The 12,634-nt window shown below is 39.6% G+C and overlaps 1 protein-coding gene across 4 annotated transcripts in view; it reads left to right on the top strand.

Annotated features, from left to right (window-relative positions):
* Positions 1-12,634, top strand: part of usp13 (ubiquitin specific peptidase 13) — a 110,800-nt gene that overhangs the window by 11,151 nt on the left and 87,015 nt on the right. The window lies entirely within an intron of this gene.

The following is a 12,634-nucleotide window of genomic DNA, read 5'->3' as shown; positions in this document are numbered from 1 at the left end:
TAATTCAAACTTCACAAAACAACAATCTCATCCCTTAAAGTAAATTAAATTGTTTACTTTTATGTTACATCATGTGTTGTATTAACTGATCTGTTTTAAAATTTCTTTAAGCTGAATGATTCAACTATATAAGGAACAAAGTTTTGTTTTCCTTTTGTAAACAATCATCTTAATTTTTTTCAATTACCAAGCAAATTAAATTTTCTGTAACTTAATTTATAAATTTACAAATTCAATATAGGCACCACTTAAATGGAGAAAATATTCACTTATGTATGTTTTAAAACAATTGTCTTTTGAGACTTCGTTTAAAGCCCAAAAGATCCTGAATGGCATTGACCAGTACAATGTGAAAAGGATATTTCCTCTTGGGGTCAGCCTAGAAATAGGGAGCATCATAATAAAATTAGGGGTCACCTTTATGGACAGAGATGAGGAAAAATTTATCTTCATCAGAGTGTTGTGTGACTTTGGAATTCACTTCCTCAGCAGCTGATTTTTCTAAGGCAGAGGAAGATTGACTCCCTTACCTAACAAGAATTGAACCTTACAGGGGATAGATGGGAAGGTGAAATTCGAAAACAAATAGATCAGCCATGGTCTTACTGAAAGACAGAGCAGCTGAATGGTGTACTCTTATTTCATTTGTTTGGATGCATTAATTAATCATCCAGAAACTAGAAGGTGAGGAATCCAACCATATACTGTTTTTTGGAAGGGAGGTCTGAAGTTGATACATGATGGGTTTTGTGCATCCTGACACTGGAATAGTTAGTGATTAAAATTGAAAAATAAGCTGCAATGTAAAACTGGGTAGTGATCTTTGACGAAATAATGAATTCATTATGTGTACGTTGACAGGACAATTATTAATGTTGCAGCTCTGTGCAGGAGATGTGGGTCAATTGGATGGGGTTGGTCATTGGTGGGGTTCCATCATTAACAATTTGTGTTTGGATTATTTATTTTCATCATCTTTGATAAATGCCTTAGTGAAAACACTGGGAGGACAATCTTCTAGCTGATGACTTGAAAAATATGTGACATCTGTGATCTAAGATAAAATAAATTGTAAGGTAGAGATGTTTGCAGCTGGATCATCTAAGATGGCGGGTATCTTTCAATGTAAAAAAGTTTGGAATTTTGGGTTGGAGTAATTGCAGGCATATATTTGCCATGAAGCACCGGTTCAAAGACATTAGAGAGGGAAGACTTCCTGGAGATTTAGGAGAGAAAATCTCAAAGGTTTTTTTTAAAGAAAAAATTCCAAGTGATAATCTTGAATTTTACATGATTTATCGATTGAGTCATTGGATATAGTTGACAACTGATACAGTGCTGTACACCTTTGGTTAACTGACGATAACTTTGTTCAAGCAACGTTCTGCTCACTATTGCAGCAAGAGCTCAAGGCTTGCTGTTTAAACAGAAGCATACAACATTGTATTTTTTTAAAAAGCTACAATTATTTTCTATTGCCATCATCAGAAGAGTTTGCCATTGAGTACATATTTTTGTTTGAAACTGGTACTTTTTCTATTCCTTTTCCTTGGTGCTAAATTCTACTTTTTGTTTATTTATTTTTATTTATATATATTTGAATGATTTTTCATTAACCTTTGATCAATGACTTCATTTAAATGAATATTTTGTATCTCTGACACTTAGTTCTTGATGTGTAATAAAACTGTGTTTATTTTGAAATTTACATTTAATGCTAGATACGGGGAGTTCATGTTTAACCCCATTAGCTTTGCTTTGAGTCATAGAGTTGTACAGCTCAGAAACAGATCCCTTGGTCCAACTCATCCATGCCAACCAAGCCTATTGGATGAATTCTTAAGTCAGCAATAGAGGCAGTTAGTGTGCTATCAAAGCAATTTTGTTTCATTGATCAGACTTTTTCCTTCTGGACTCCTGCCAGGTTTTTTAAGTGCTGGATTGTTAACACTTGGCTCAGAGTTTTTGCTTTCGTATTACTAAGTTATTAGGATCAGAAATCGTGTTGAGTGTTGCGGGAGCTTGATTTAAAGTTGTTTACTGTGGTACGTTACGTGATCTGATTGGCTCCATTTTGATATGCCCTCTTTTCTCTATCATACCCGAGGTTACCAAAAGTCTTCCAACTTGCAGCTTTTCCCTATTCTGCCAAACACAGACTGCATAAGCAACCAAGATATATTAAAGCTAAAGAGCCTTTCCCATTAAATAAATTTCATAATTTCTCATATCCCTATCTACTTTTTGTTACTTTCAGTTTGGAAAGAACATTCATGTAACATGGGGCCAGGGCAGCAAGTGCACCACCTCTGTTATTGTTAAGAGGTAAATGTGAAGAGTGTCAGACGCTGGTGGAAGGATATGAGGTAAAGATCATAATCTAGGAGCACTTTGAACAACTGGAAGAAATGTAATGAGAGTTGAATTACATCAGGGACAAGCAGTCTGATCTCCTGCCTCTGCAGGAGGGCCTTGTTTGGGTATTTCTCATATCTACCATCAATATTTTACAACATAAACAAAATCCTCCATTATTGACTGTGCTTGTCCCCAAATTAACTGGACTTCTCTGGCAAGCCTCTTGAATTAACTGTTAAGTCAGTCATGGAGACAGTTATTATATGATCAAAGCAATTTTGCTTCATCGATCAGATTTTCTTTTCCCCCTGGACTCCTGCCAGGTTTTTTAGATGCTGGATTATTAATACTTGGCTCAGAGATGATTGCCTTTTTTTATTTGTCTTTGGTTTAGGGTGTCAAGGTGCGAGAATGTAGTAGAGCAGAATTTTGCTGCCTTCCCGTCTAGTACCTCTTCTGCAGTCAAATTAATGATAATATTAACAATATTATTTGGTTTTCTGCTTATTAAGATGCTAATTTATTGTGAATTTTCTTTCTGGGATGATCTGTTTTGTAATATTTTCTGAATCAAAATTTGCTTATAACTCTAAACATGGAAGCTGGGACTTCTTCCCTGAAACATAGGAGACTGAGGGATAACCTTATCGAGGTCCATAAAATCATGAGAGGCATAGATAAGGTAGATAGCTGACAGCTTTTTCCCATGGTAAGGGAGTCTAAAACTAGAGGGCATAGCTTTAAGTGGAGAGAGTAGAGATACAAAAGGGTCCAGGGTAATTTTTTTTCACATAGAGGGTAGTGAGTGTCTGGAACAGGCTGCCAAGGGTAGTGGTAGAAGCGAGTACAATTTTGTCATTTAAGAAACATTGAGACAGGTGCATGGATGGGATAGGTATGGAGGGCTATGGACCAAGTGCAGGCAAACAAGACTAGTTTAATTTGTGAAAATTGGGTGGCATAGGCAAGATGGGCCATAGGGACTGTTTCCGTGCCGTAGATCTCCATGACTGTCTGGAAGTATTGTGCATTGTGAAGACAGTAGACTTCAAGAGACCTAGACAAACTGGTGGACCAAATGGCAGATGAAATTTAAGGCATTTACATATGAAATGATACATTTTGGTAGGAAGCACATGGCAATAAAACTAGAGATGCCATTCTAAAGGGAATGTAGGAACTGAAAGACCTGGGGGTAGCAAGTTTGAAAGGATTTGTAGCTCGGATTGAGGTTCTGAATGTAGGTAAGTCTCCAAACAGCACTCGCACATGCACACGCACATGTACGCATGCAGCCACAGCCACACACACAACTTTTTACTGCAACTTTTTGACAGATTCCACCTTTGCCCTGTACCGGACAACGTTGGAGAGATGATGTGGGGAAGGGGGGGTTTAGGGTACAGCCCTGTGTAGAACTCCAGGGAAAGTGTGGGGGGAGAGAGAGTAGGCAGGCAGACAGTCATTTGGAGACGGTGCCTGTTTAATCACTGTAAATAAAAGATGCGATCACAGTTGGAAACACGTCTTCAATGTATCAGGGCCTCGAGATCTCCTTTGGATAATCTGATTTTCGGATAATTGGTATTTGGATAATCGAGGTACCCCTGTATAGGTGATTTTCCTCTGCTCTGTGTAATTCCTCTGTGCTGCAGAGTGTGTTGGCTCGTTGAAATAATATTCTGATGCAGCTTCGTTTGTGGGTGTTGGGATGATTGCTTCTGTAGTTCAATATTTGGTCCATATGTGTTGTTTTCCTGTAGATGCTGGTTTGAAGTTGCCCATTGGCTGTTTGAAATACTGTGACATCTAGGAATGGCAGTTTGTTGTTGATTTCCTCCTCTTTAGTGAATTTTATGCCAGTAAGGATATTATTGATGGTCTTGAAGGTTTCCTTTAATTTGTTTTGTTTAGTGATGACAAAGGTGTCATCCACATAGCGGACCCGAAGTTTGGGTTCGTTGGTTGGCAGAGCTGTTTGTTTGAGTCTCTGCATTACTGCCTCTGAAGGAAACCTTCAAGACCATCAGTAATATCCTTACTGGCATAAAATTCACTAAAGAGGAGGAAAACAACAACAAACTGCCATTCCTGGATGTCGCAGTAGTTCGAACAGCCAATGCTGAGAAAGTAGTTAAAAAGTTGATTGGATACTGGGATTTTATAAGATCATAATACCAGAAGACAAAGGAGCAGAAATTAGGCCATTTGGCCCATCAAGTCTGCTCTGCCATTCAATCATGGCTGATAAGTGAATAATGGATTAGTGGTGCTGGAAGATTAGTGCTGCTCATTGGATGCTGCCTGAACTGCTGTGCTCTTCCAGCACCACTAATCCAGTATTTGGTTTTCAGCATCTGCAGTCACTGTTTTTACCTTGATAAGTGAATAACTCCATTCTCCCACTTTCTCCCAAAATCTTTGATCCCCTTGACAATCAAGAACCTATCTTTTTCAGTCGTAAGGATACTCAATGACTTGGCCTTCTTTGTCTTCGGTGGCAATGAATTCCATAGATTCACCACTCTCTGGCTGAAGTAATTTCTCCTCATCTCCATTCTAAAGGGTCTTCCCTTTACTCTAAGGCTGTGCCTTTGGATCCTCGTCTCTCCTGCCAATGGAAAGATCTTTTCAATGTCCACTCTGTCCAGGCCGTTCAGTATTCTGTAAGTTTCAATTAGATCCCCCCTCCCCCCCACCCCCCCACCCCCCACCATCATTCTAAGCTCTATTAGGTATAGACCCAGAGTCCGCAAACATTCTTGATATGTTAAGCCTTTCATTCTTGGGATCATTCTCCAGAATCTCCTCTGGCCCCACTCCAGGGTCAGTACATCTTTTCTGAGGTATGGGGCCCAAATTTACTCACAATATAGAATGTAGAACATTACAATGCAGTACAGGCCCTTTAACCCTCCATGTTGTTGTGACCTGTGAAACCAACCTAAAGCCCATCTAACCTACACCATTCCATTATCACCATATGTTTATCCACTGACTATTTAAATGTCCTTAATGTTGGCGAGTCCACTATTGTTGCAGGTAGGGCATTCCACACCCTTACTACTCTCTGAGTAAAGAATCTATCTCTGACATTTATCCTATATCTAAAGCCTTGTCCTCTTGTGCTAACCATCATTATCTGAGGAAAATGGCTCTCACTGTCCACCCTATCTAATCCTCTGATCATCTTTAACATAAACACCCACAGTCCCTCAGCCTTTCCTCATAAGACCTTCCCTCTATACCAGGCATCATCCTGGTAAATCTCTTCTGCACCCTTTCCAATGCTTCCACATCCTTTCTATAATGTGGCAACCATAAATGTTAGCAATACTCCAAGTGTGGCCGCAGCAGAGTTTTGTACAGCAGCATGTCCTCATGGCTCTGAACCTCAATCCCTCTACCAATAATAGCTAACATACCATACGCCGCCTTAACAATCCTATCAACCTGGGTGGCAACTTTCAGGGATCAATGCATATGGTCACTGGAATCTCTCTGCACATCCACGTGACCGAGCATCTTACCATTAGCCCACTACTCTGTATTCCTGTTGCTCCTTCCAAAGTTAATCACCGCAAACTTTTCTGCCATTTCTTTGTTCTCCATTAGGACTTCTCCAGTGTCATTTTCCAGTGGCTCACTTCCCACTTTTGCTTCTCTTTTGCCCTTTATATGTCTAAAGAAACTCTTGCAATCTCCTTTTCTATTACTGGCTAGCTTACCCTCATATTTAATCTTCTCCCTCCTATTTCTTGTTTTATTGTTGTCAGTTGGTCTTTGTTGCCTTCCCACTGCCCTTGGTCGAATATGCTTTCTCTTTTGCTTTTATGCTATCCCTGACTTCCCCGATCAGCCATGGTTGCCTCATTCTTCTATTAGTATGCTTCTTTTTCCTCAGGATGAATTTTTGCTATGTCTCTCAAATTACTCCCAGAAACTCCTGCCATTACTGTTCATGGTCTTTGCTGCTAGGCTCCTCTCCCAATCAATTCTTCTGGTCAGCTCCTCCCTCATGCCTCTGTAGTTGCCTTTATTTAACTGTAAACAGTTACATCTGATTCCAGCTTCTCGCTCTCAAATTGCAGAGTAAATTCTATCATGTTATGGTAGAAATAAAGTAAATAAGCTTGTGATGTGGTTCAAAATAGGCATGGATGATGTGGCGGGCATCTTGGAGACATGGCTGCAAGGGGATCAAGAGTGGGAAATAAATATCCAACGATATATATCCTATCGAAAAGACTGGCAGTTGGACAGAGAGGCCTTTTCAGTCAAAGATGAAATTAAATCAACAGCAAGAAAGGTCATAGGATCAGATTATGTATAATCCTAAGGGTTCCTTCACCTTAAGCTTTCTTATCAAGTCTGCCTTATTGCACATCACTAAATCCGGAATTGCCTATTCCTGAGTGGGCTCCACCACAAGCTGCTCCAAAAAGCCATCTCGTAGGCACTCCACAAATGTGATCCACCTGATTTTCCCAATTCACCTGCACATTGAAGGCCGCCATGATCACTGTAACCTTGCCTTTCTTACCCACCTTTTCTATCTCCTGGTGTATCTTGTGCCCTACATCCTTTCTACTGTTTGGAGGCCTGCATCTAGTTGCCATTATGGTTTTTTCACTTTTGCAGTTCCTCAACTCTACCCACACAGATTATACATAATCTGACCTGATGTCGTTTCTTGCTATTGGTTTAATTTAATTATTTTACTAACAAGGCCTCTCTGCCCACCTGCCAGTCTTTTCGATAGGATGTATATCCTTGGATGTTTACCTCCCAGTCCTGATCCCCTTGTAGCCATGTCTCCATGATGCCCACCACATCATACCTGCCTATTTTGAACTGCATCACAAGCTCATTTACCTTATTTTGTCTTCTCCATGCATTCAGATACAACGCCTTCAGTGATGTGCAGGTCAGGTGAATTGGCCATGCTAAATTGCCCGTAGTGTTAGGTGAAGGGGTAAATATCGGGGAATGGGTCTGGGTAGGTTGCTGTTCAGAGGGTTGATGTGGACTTGTTGGGCTGAAAGGCCTGTTTCCACACTGTAAGTAATGTAATCCTCATCTAAAAATCCTCATGTGCTGATCGTTCCTCTTCTCATTGTCATCCCTTTATCCAGTGTGCTTGAAGTTTGATTCCTAACCCCTTTCCAAATGCTCTGTCTGTTTTGTGCACTGGTGACTTTAATAGTCTCTCCTGAGTTCTCCTTTCTTTTTATTTTTTCATATTTTCCAATGTAGTTGAATCCACCCCCAAAGATGTTAACCTGCTGCTTTGTTTCCCACTGGGCATTATACCCCTCCCCCCCCCAACCCCACACACACACACACACACACACACACACACACACCATTTACTAGTTTAGATTCAGGTAGTTGTCGAGTACAAACATAAGGATGTTATATAAATCTTCTATCAAACATTGATTTGGCCTCGGTGGAGTGTTATATCCCTTTCTGGACACCATACCATCATATCAGCATTGGAATATAGTGCAACCAAGACTTATGGGAGTGGTTCCTGGGATAAAGAACTTCAGATGGGTGAATAGATTGAAGAAGCTGAGGTTGACAGCAGTTGATAGAGGCATTTACAGTTATGATAGTCTGGACAGTGTAGACAGAGTAAAACTATTCCCGTTATTGGCAAGGTTGAAAAATAGAGTGCATAGATTTAAGATGGTTGGTAATAGAGCCAATAGTAACAGGCAGAGGTAAAAGTGGTTATGATCTGATCAGGTGTTGCCCGGAAATTTGTGGGAAGCTAGGGAAATGATTGCTGGGTCCCTTTCTGAGATATTTGTATCATAGATAGCCACAGTTGAGGTGCAGAAAAATTGAGGTTGGCTAATGTGGTGCCATTATTTAAGAAAGGCTGTAAGGAAAAGTCAGGGAAGTAAAGGCCAATGAGTCTTATGCTAGTCATGGGTAAATTGTTGGAGGGGATTCTGAGGGACAGGACACGTATTTGGAAAGGCAAGAACTGATTAGGGATAGTCAACATGGCTTTGTGTGTGGGAAATCGCGTCTCACAAACTTGATTGAGTTTTTTGAAGTGACAAAGAAGATTGATGAAGGCAGAGTGGTGGATGTTGTCTATGTGGACATCAGTAAATTGTTTGAGAAGTTCCGCATGATAGGCTGGCTAGTAAGAATAGATCACATGGGACCCAGGGGGAGCTAAGCAATTGGATTCAAAATTGGCTTGAAGATAGGAAACAGAGAGTGGTGGTGAAGGAATATTTTTTGGACGATAGGACAGGGACCAGTGGTGTGTCACAAGGATCAATGCTGGATCCACTGCTTTTCATCATTTATATAAATGATTTGGATGCGAATATAGGAGGTATAGTTAGTAAGTTTGCAGATGACACGAAAATAAACGGTATAGTGGACAGCAAAGAAGATTATCTCAGCGTGCAACAGGACCTTGATCAGATAGCTGTGGAGTGGCAAGTCGAGTTTAATTTAGATAAATGTGAAGTGTTGCATTTTAGTAAGGCAAACCAGGGCAGGACTTATACACTTAATGAGAGGGCCTTGGGGAATGTTGTCAAACAAAGAGGACTAGGGGTGTAGATCTATAGTTCGTTGAAAGTAAAGTCACAGTTAAACGGGGTAGTGAAGAAAATGTTTGGCATGCTTACCCTCATTGGGCAGTGCATTGAATATAGGAGTTGATGTCATTGTTGTAATTCTACAGGACATTGGTTAGGCCTCTTTTGGAATACTGCGTACAACTCTAGTAGCTGTTTGATAGGAAGGATGTTGTTAAACTTGAGAGGGTGCAGAAAAAATTTACAATGATGTTGCTGGGACTAGAGGGTTTGAGGGAAAAGCTGAAGAGGCTGGTACCTCTTTTCCTGGAGTTTTAGAGGTAGGGAAGTGAAGTTATAGAAGTTTATAAAATCATGAGGGGCATGGATGAAGTACATAGTCAAGGTCTTGTTCCTAGGGTGGGGGAGTCCAAAACTAGAAGTCCAAAGCTAGTATTAAGGTGAGAGGGGAAAGATTTAAAAGGGAACTAAGGGGCAACGTTTTCACACAGAGGATGGTGCATGTATGGAATGCGCTGCCACAGGTGGAGGTGAGTACAATTGCAACATGTAAAAGGCGTCTAGATGGGTATATGAATAGGAAGGGTTTAGAGAGTTATGGACCAAATGCTGGTAAATGGGACTAGGTCAGATTGGGATATCTGTTCAATGCAGATAAGTTGGATCGAAGGGTTTGTTTCTGTGCTGTACAGCTCTGTGACTATCTGAAATATGCTCTTTGAAAAAGTGATGGGGGCAGATTCAATTATGACTTTCCAGAAGATTTATGAGAAGCACTGGAAGGAAAGGAGTTGCTCATCATTATCTGTGTTAGCCTTTTGAATAAGAATTTAGCTAATCCTACTTTCTTGTGCTTTCCCCAATACAATGCTTTTTTTCTGTCAATTTGTTTGTTTCACTACCTCCTGAAGACCTATGTCTTCCTGAAGTCTATCACCTTCCTCCTCACCATTCAAAGTACCACCAAGTTTTTGTTAGCTAAACATTTTGAAATTGTGCCCTACGTACCCATCTTTAGGTCATGACTATATTAAATGCAGTCGTCCTTTACTGACGCCAGGGAACCCCATTGTAAGTATTTCTCAGGTCTAAAATTGATACATTCACCATTTCTATTTCCTGTAAGTTTGCCACATTTTCATCCATGCTGCCAAATCCTTTAACATTAATCTTTAAAAAAAACTTGTAAACTTTACTGACAATTCTAATATGTTGCACCTTATCAAATAACATTTGTAAATCCATGTACACCAGATCAACCACAATACACCCATCAACCATCTTTGTTTCTCATCAAAAGACTCAAGACAGTGAAATGCAGTTTTCCCCTTATTAAATCCGTACCATGTTTTTCTTTGTAATTCACATTTGTCAAATTGACTGTTAATTTTGTCTCAGATTATTGTCACCTAAAGCTTTCTTATCAGTAAGGTTCAACTGACTGACCTCCAGTTGCTGGGTTTATGTTTACACACTCTTCTTTTTGAATAAGGATGTAATTTTCGCTGTTCTCTTGAACCATCACATACCTAAAGAGGATTAGAAGCTTGTGGTTACATCTCTAATTTACTTCCTTTACTGTCCTCAGCCTTGTTCAATGCATACCATCTGCTTCTGATGAATTATCAACTTAACTACAGTGTTATGATTCCAGGCAATGTTATTGTGGAAAAGTCAGAGCCCAGAACTGAAATATAACTTGATAGATCATAAATTCTTTTTTTGGTTTTGATCAGGTGGTCTTTCACTAAACACAAACGTATAATACTGAAGATTTGGTTTTAACAATAAAACAGAAGTTTCTTATGCAAAAGAAATGAAGATAGACTGTAAACTGTTTGGTTTATTCTCATACAAAATTGAAGACTTTGAAACACATGGTAAAAGGCAATCCCATTAATACCAACAATACTCCACTGCAGTACACACAGCAGAGAGAGAACTTCCTTCTTTTCCACATCTATAGAACTTGATTTAACTATGGTTTCAATTCCACATCATCAGAATTTGATGGCCTCTTCGGATTCTTCATCCAACTGACCTTAGAGTTTCTCAGTGACAACTAACTCCTTCAGGGTTTTAACCAAACACTACTAGTGTGGACCTTTTAAACTAAACTCCTTATGGCGAGGTAACCTTTTTCTTTAGAGTTTTAAGTTATAACATGTTATGGAAAATATGCTTTTGTAAATTGAGAAATAAGAGGCCTTATGGGGATTAGGTTATGGTGGTTGGTACAAAGATATTGAGGACTTTGTGGATAAACTGAAGATGGGAAATGATAGTTCAACAGTGTTGTTATAGATCAGAAAATAGAGCAACTTTCTTTGTCCTGTTGCTTATTACATTATGCTGCAGATAAAAGGCATAATTTTGGGCTCACAGAAGGCAATGATGGTTTCAGGGAATGCTAGTCAGAGAACTTGAATGGAATAAAACTTTATCATTATCTTATGAGTGTGGTTTCCCATTGGAAGCATTGAATCAGAGCTCACTTGCAGTGAATTCGCTTTCTGAGCTAAAACTCATCTTTTTATTTTTTATGCCTTGCATTTACTGTTCAATCTCCCCTGCCATTGCACATCAGAACTTCTAATCAACTGTGTAGTTAACAGGTGAAATAATAACCAGTTTTTACAATTTCAGGATTCAACAACAAAATAAATTAATAAATGTGTTCTTAATGGTGGTGTGGGGGATCTTTGAGGCAAAATTCAACCATGTTGTACTAAACCGAACATTTGCTACATGACAAATTGATGTGGGAGAATCCATTATAAAAGTAGTCATGGAAAATTGTGCTGGAAGAAAATTGACATTAAATATGATTAAAATGCATAATTTGAATGGATCAGATAAGAGGTTTCCAACATTCATACATGTATAATTCTGTTAGTAATTTGGGATGAATTGTATAGACAGATGTTTGATAATCACTTGGTGTTTTTAGGATGTGGTATGATCAACAAGAAGCCGTGGTAGAAGCAGAATTAGTAATAACATTTAAAAGGAAAGGATGATGATTTATAAAATAATTTGAAAAGGGTTGGGAGGAGGAACTCTCCATATAAGAAGTGAATTGATGAGGTTGAAAAGGCCATCTGACATTTGACACCCAGTAAGGGCATTAGTGCAGATAGAATCCCTATTGCAATATGGCAGGGAAGCACCCTTCACATCCATGATGTGACCATCTTCTAGGGAGGTCATTGCAAAATTTCTTCTCAATTGCCTCCTCCCCAGTGGCTAAAGAGCTGATGCTAGAGTCATAATGGGGATTTTCTCCATCAAGAGGTACAGTGGACATGGTCTTCATAGCAAGAGAAGTCCAGAAAAAGTACAGGGAACAGCAACAACCTTTATTCCTGACATCCAGCAACTTTACAAAGGCCTTTATCATCTTCCCCAGATGACAGAATCAAAGTGCTTTCCTCAAATTTAGCTGTCCACAGAAATTTGTCACCATTTTCTGCCTGCTGCACATGCAAGTCACGATCCTCACCAATGGATCTACCACAGGCCCAGTATATGTGTAAACTGGGGTTCAAGAAAGGCTCTGTCATTGCACCATTGCTCTTCCCCATCTCCCTCACTGCAATCCTCCATCCCATATCCATTACAGAACCAAGACCATCCTAAGCTGCAGCATGGAGGCAGTGCTTGTATTTGTGTACATTTGGAGGCTGACCTCCAAACCATTGTTG

Source organism: Chiloscyllium punctatum, chromosome 6 (assembly GCF_047496795.1).
Source record: "Chiloscyllium punctatum isolate Juve2018m chromosome 6, sChiPun1.3, whole genome shotgun sequence".
NCBI lineage: Eukaryota > Metazoa > Chordata > Chondrichthyes > Orectolobiformes > Hemiscylliidae > Chiloscyllium > Chiloscyllium punctatum.
The sequence above is the reverse complement of the archived record's forward strand: the minus strand, read 5'-3'. Positions and strand labels throughout refer to the sequence as shown.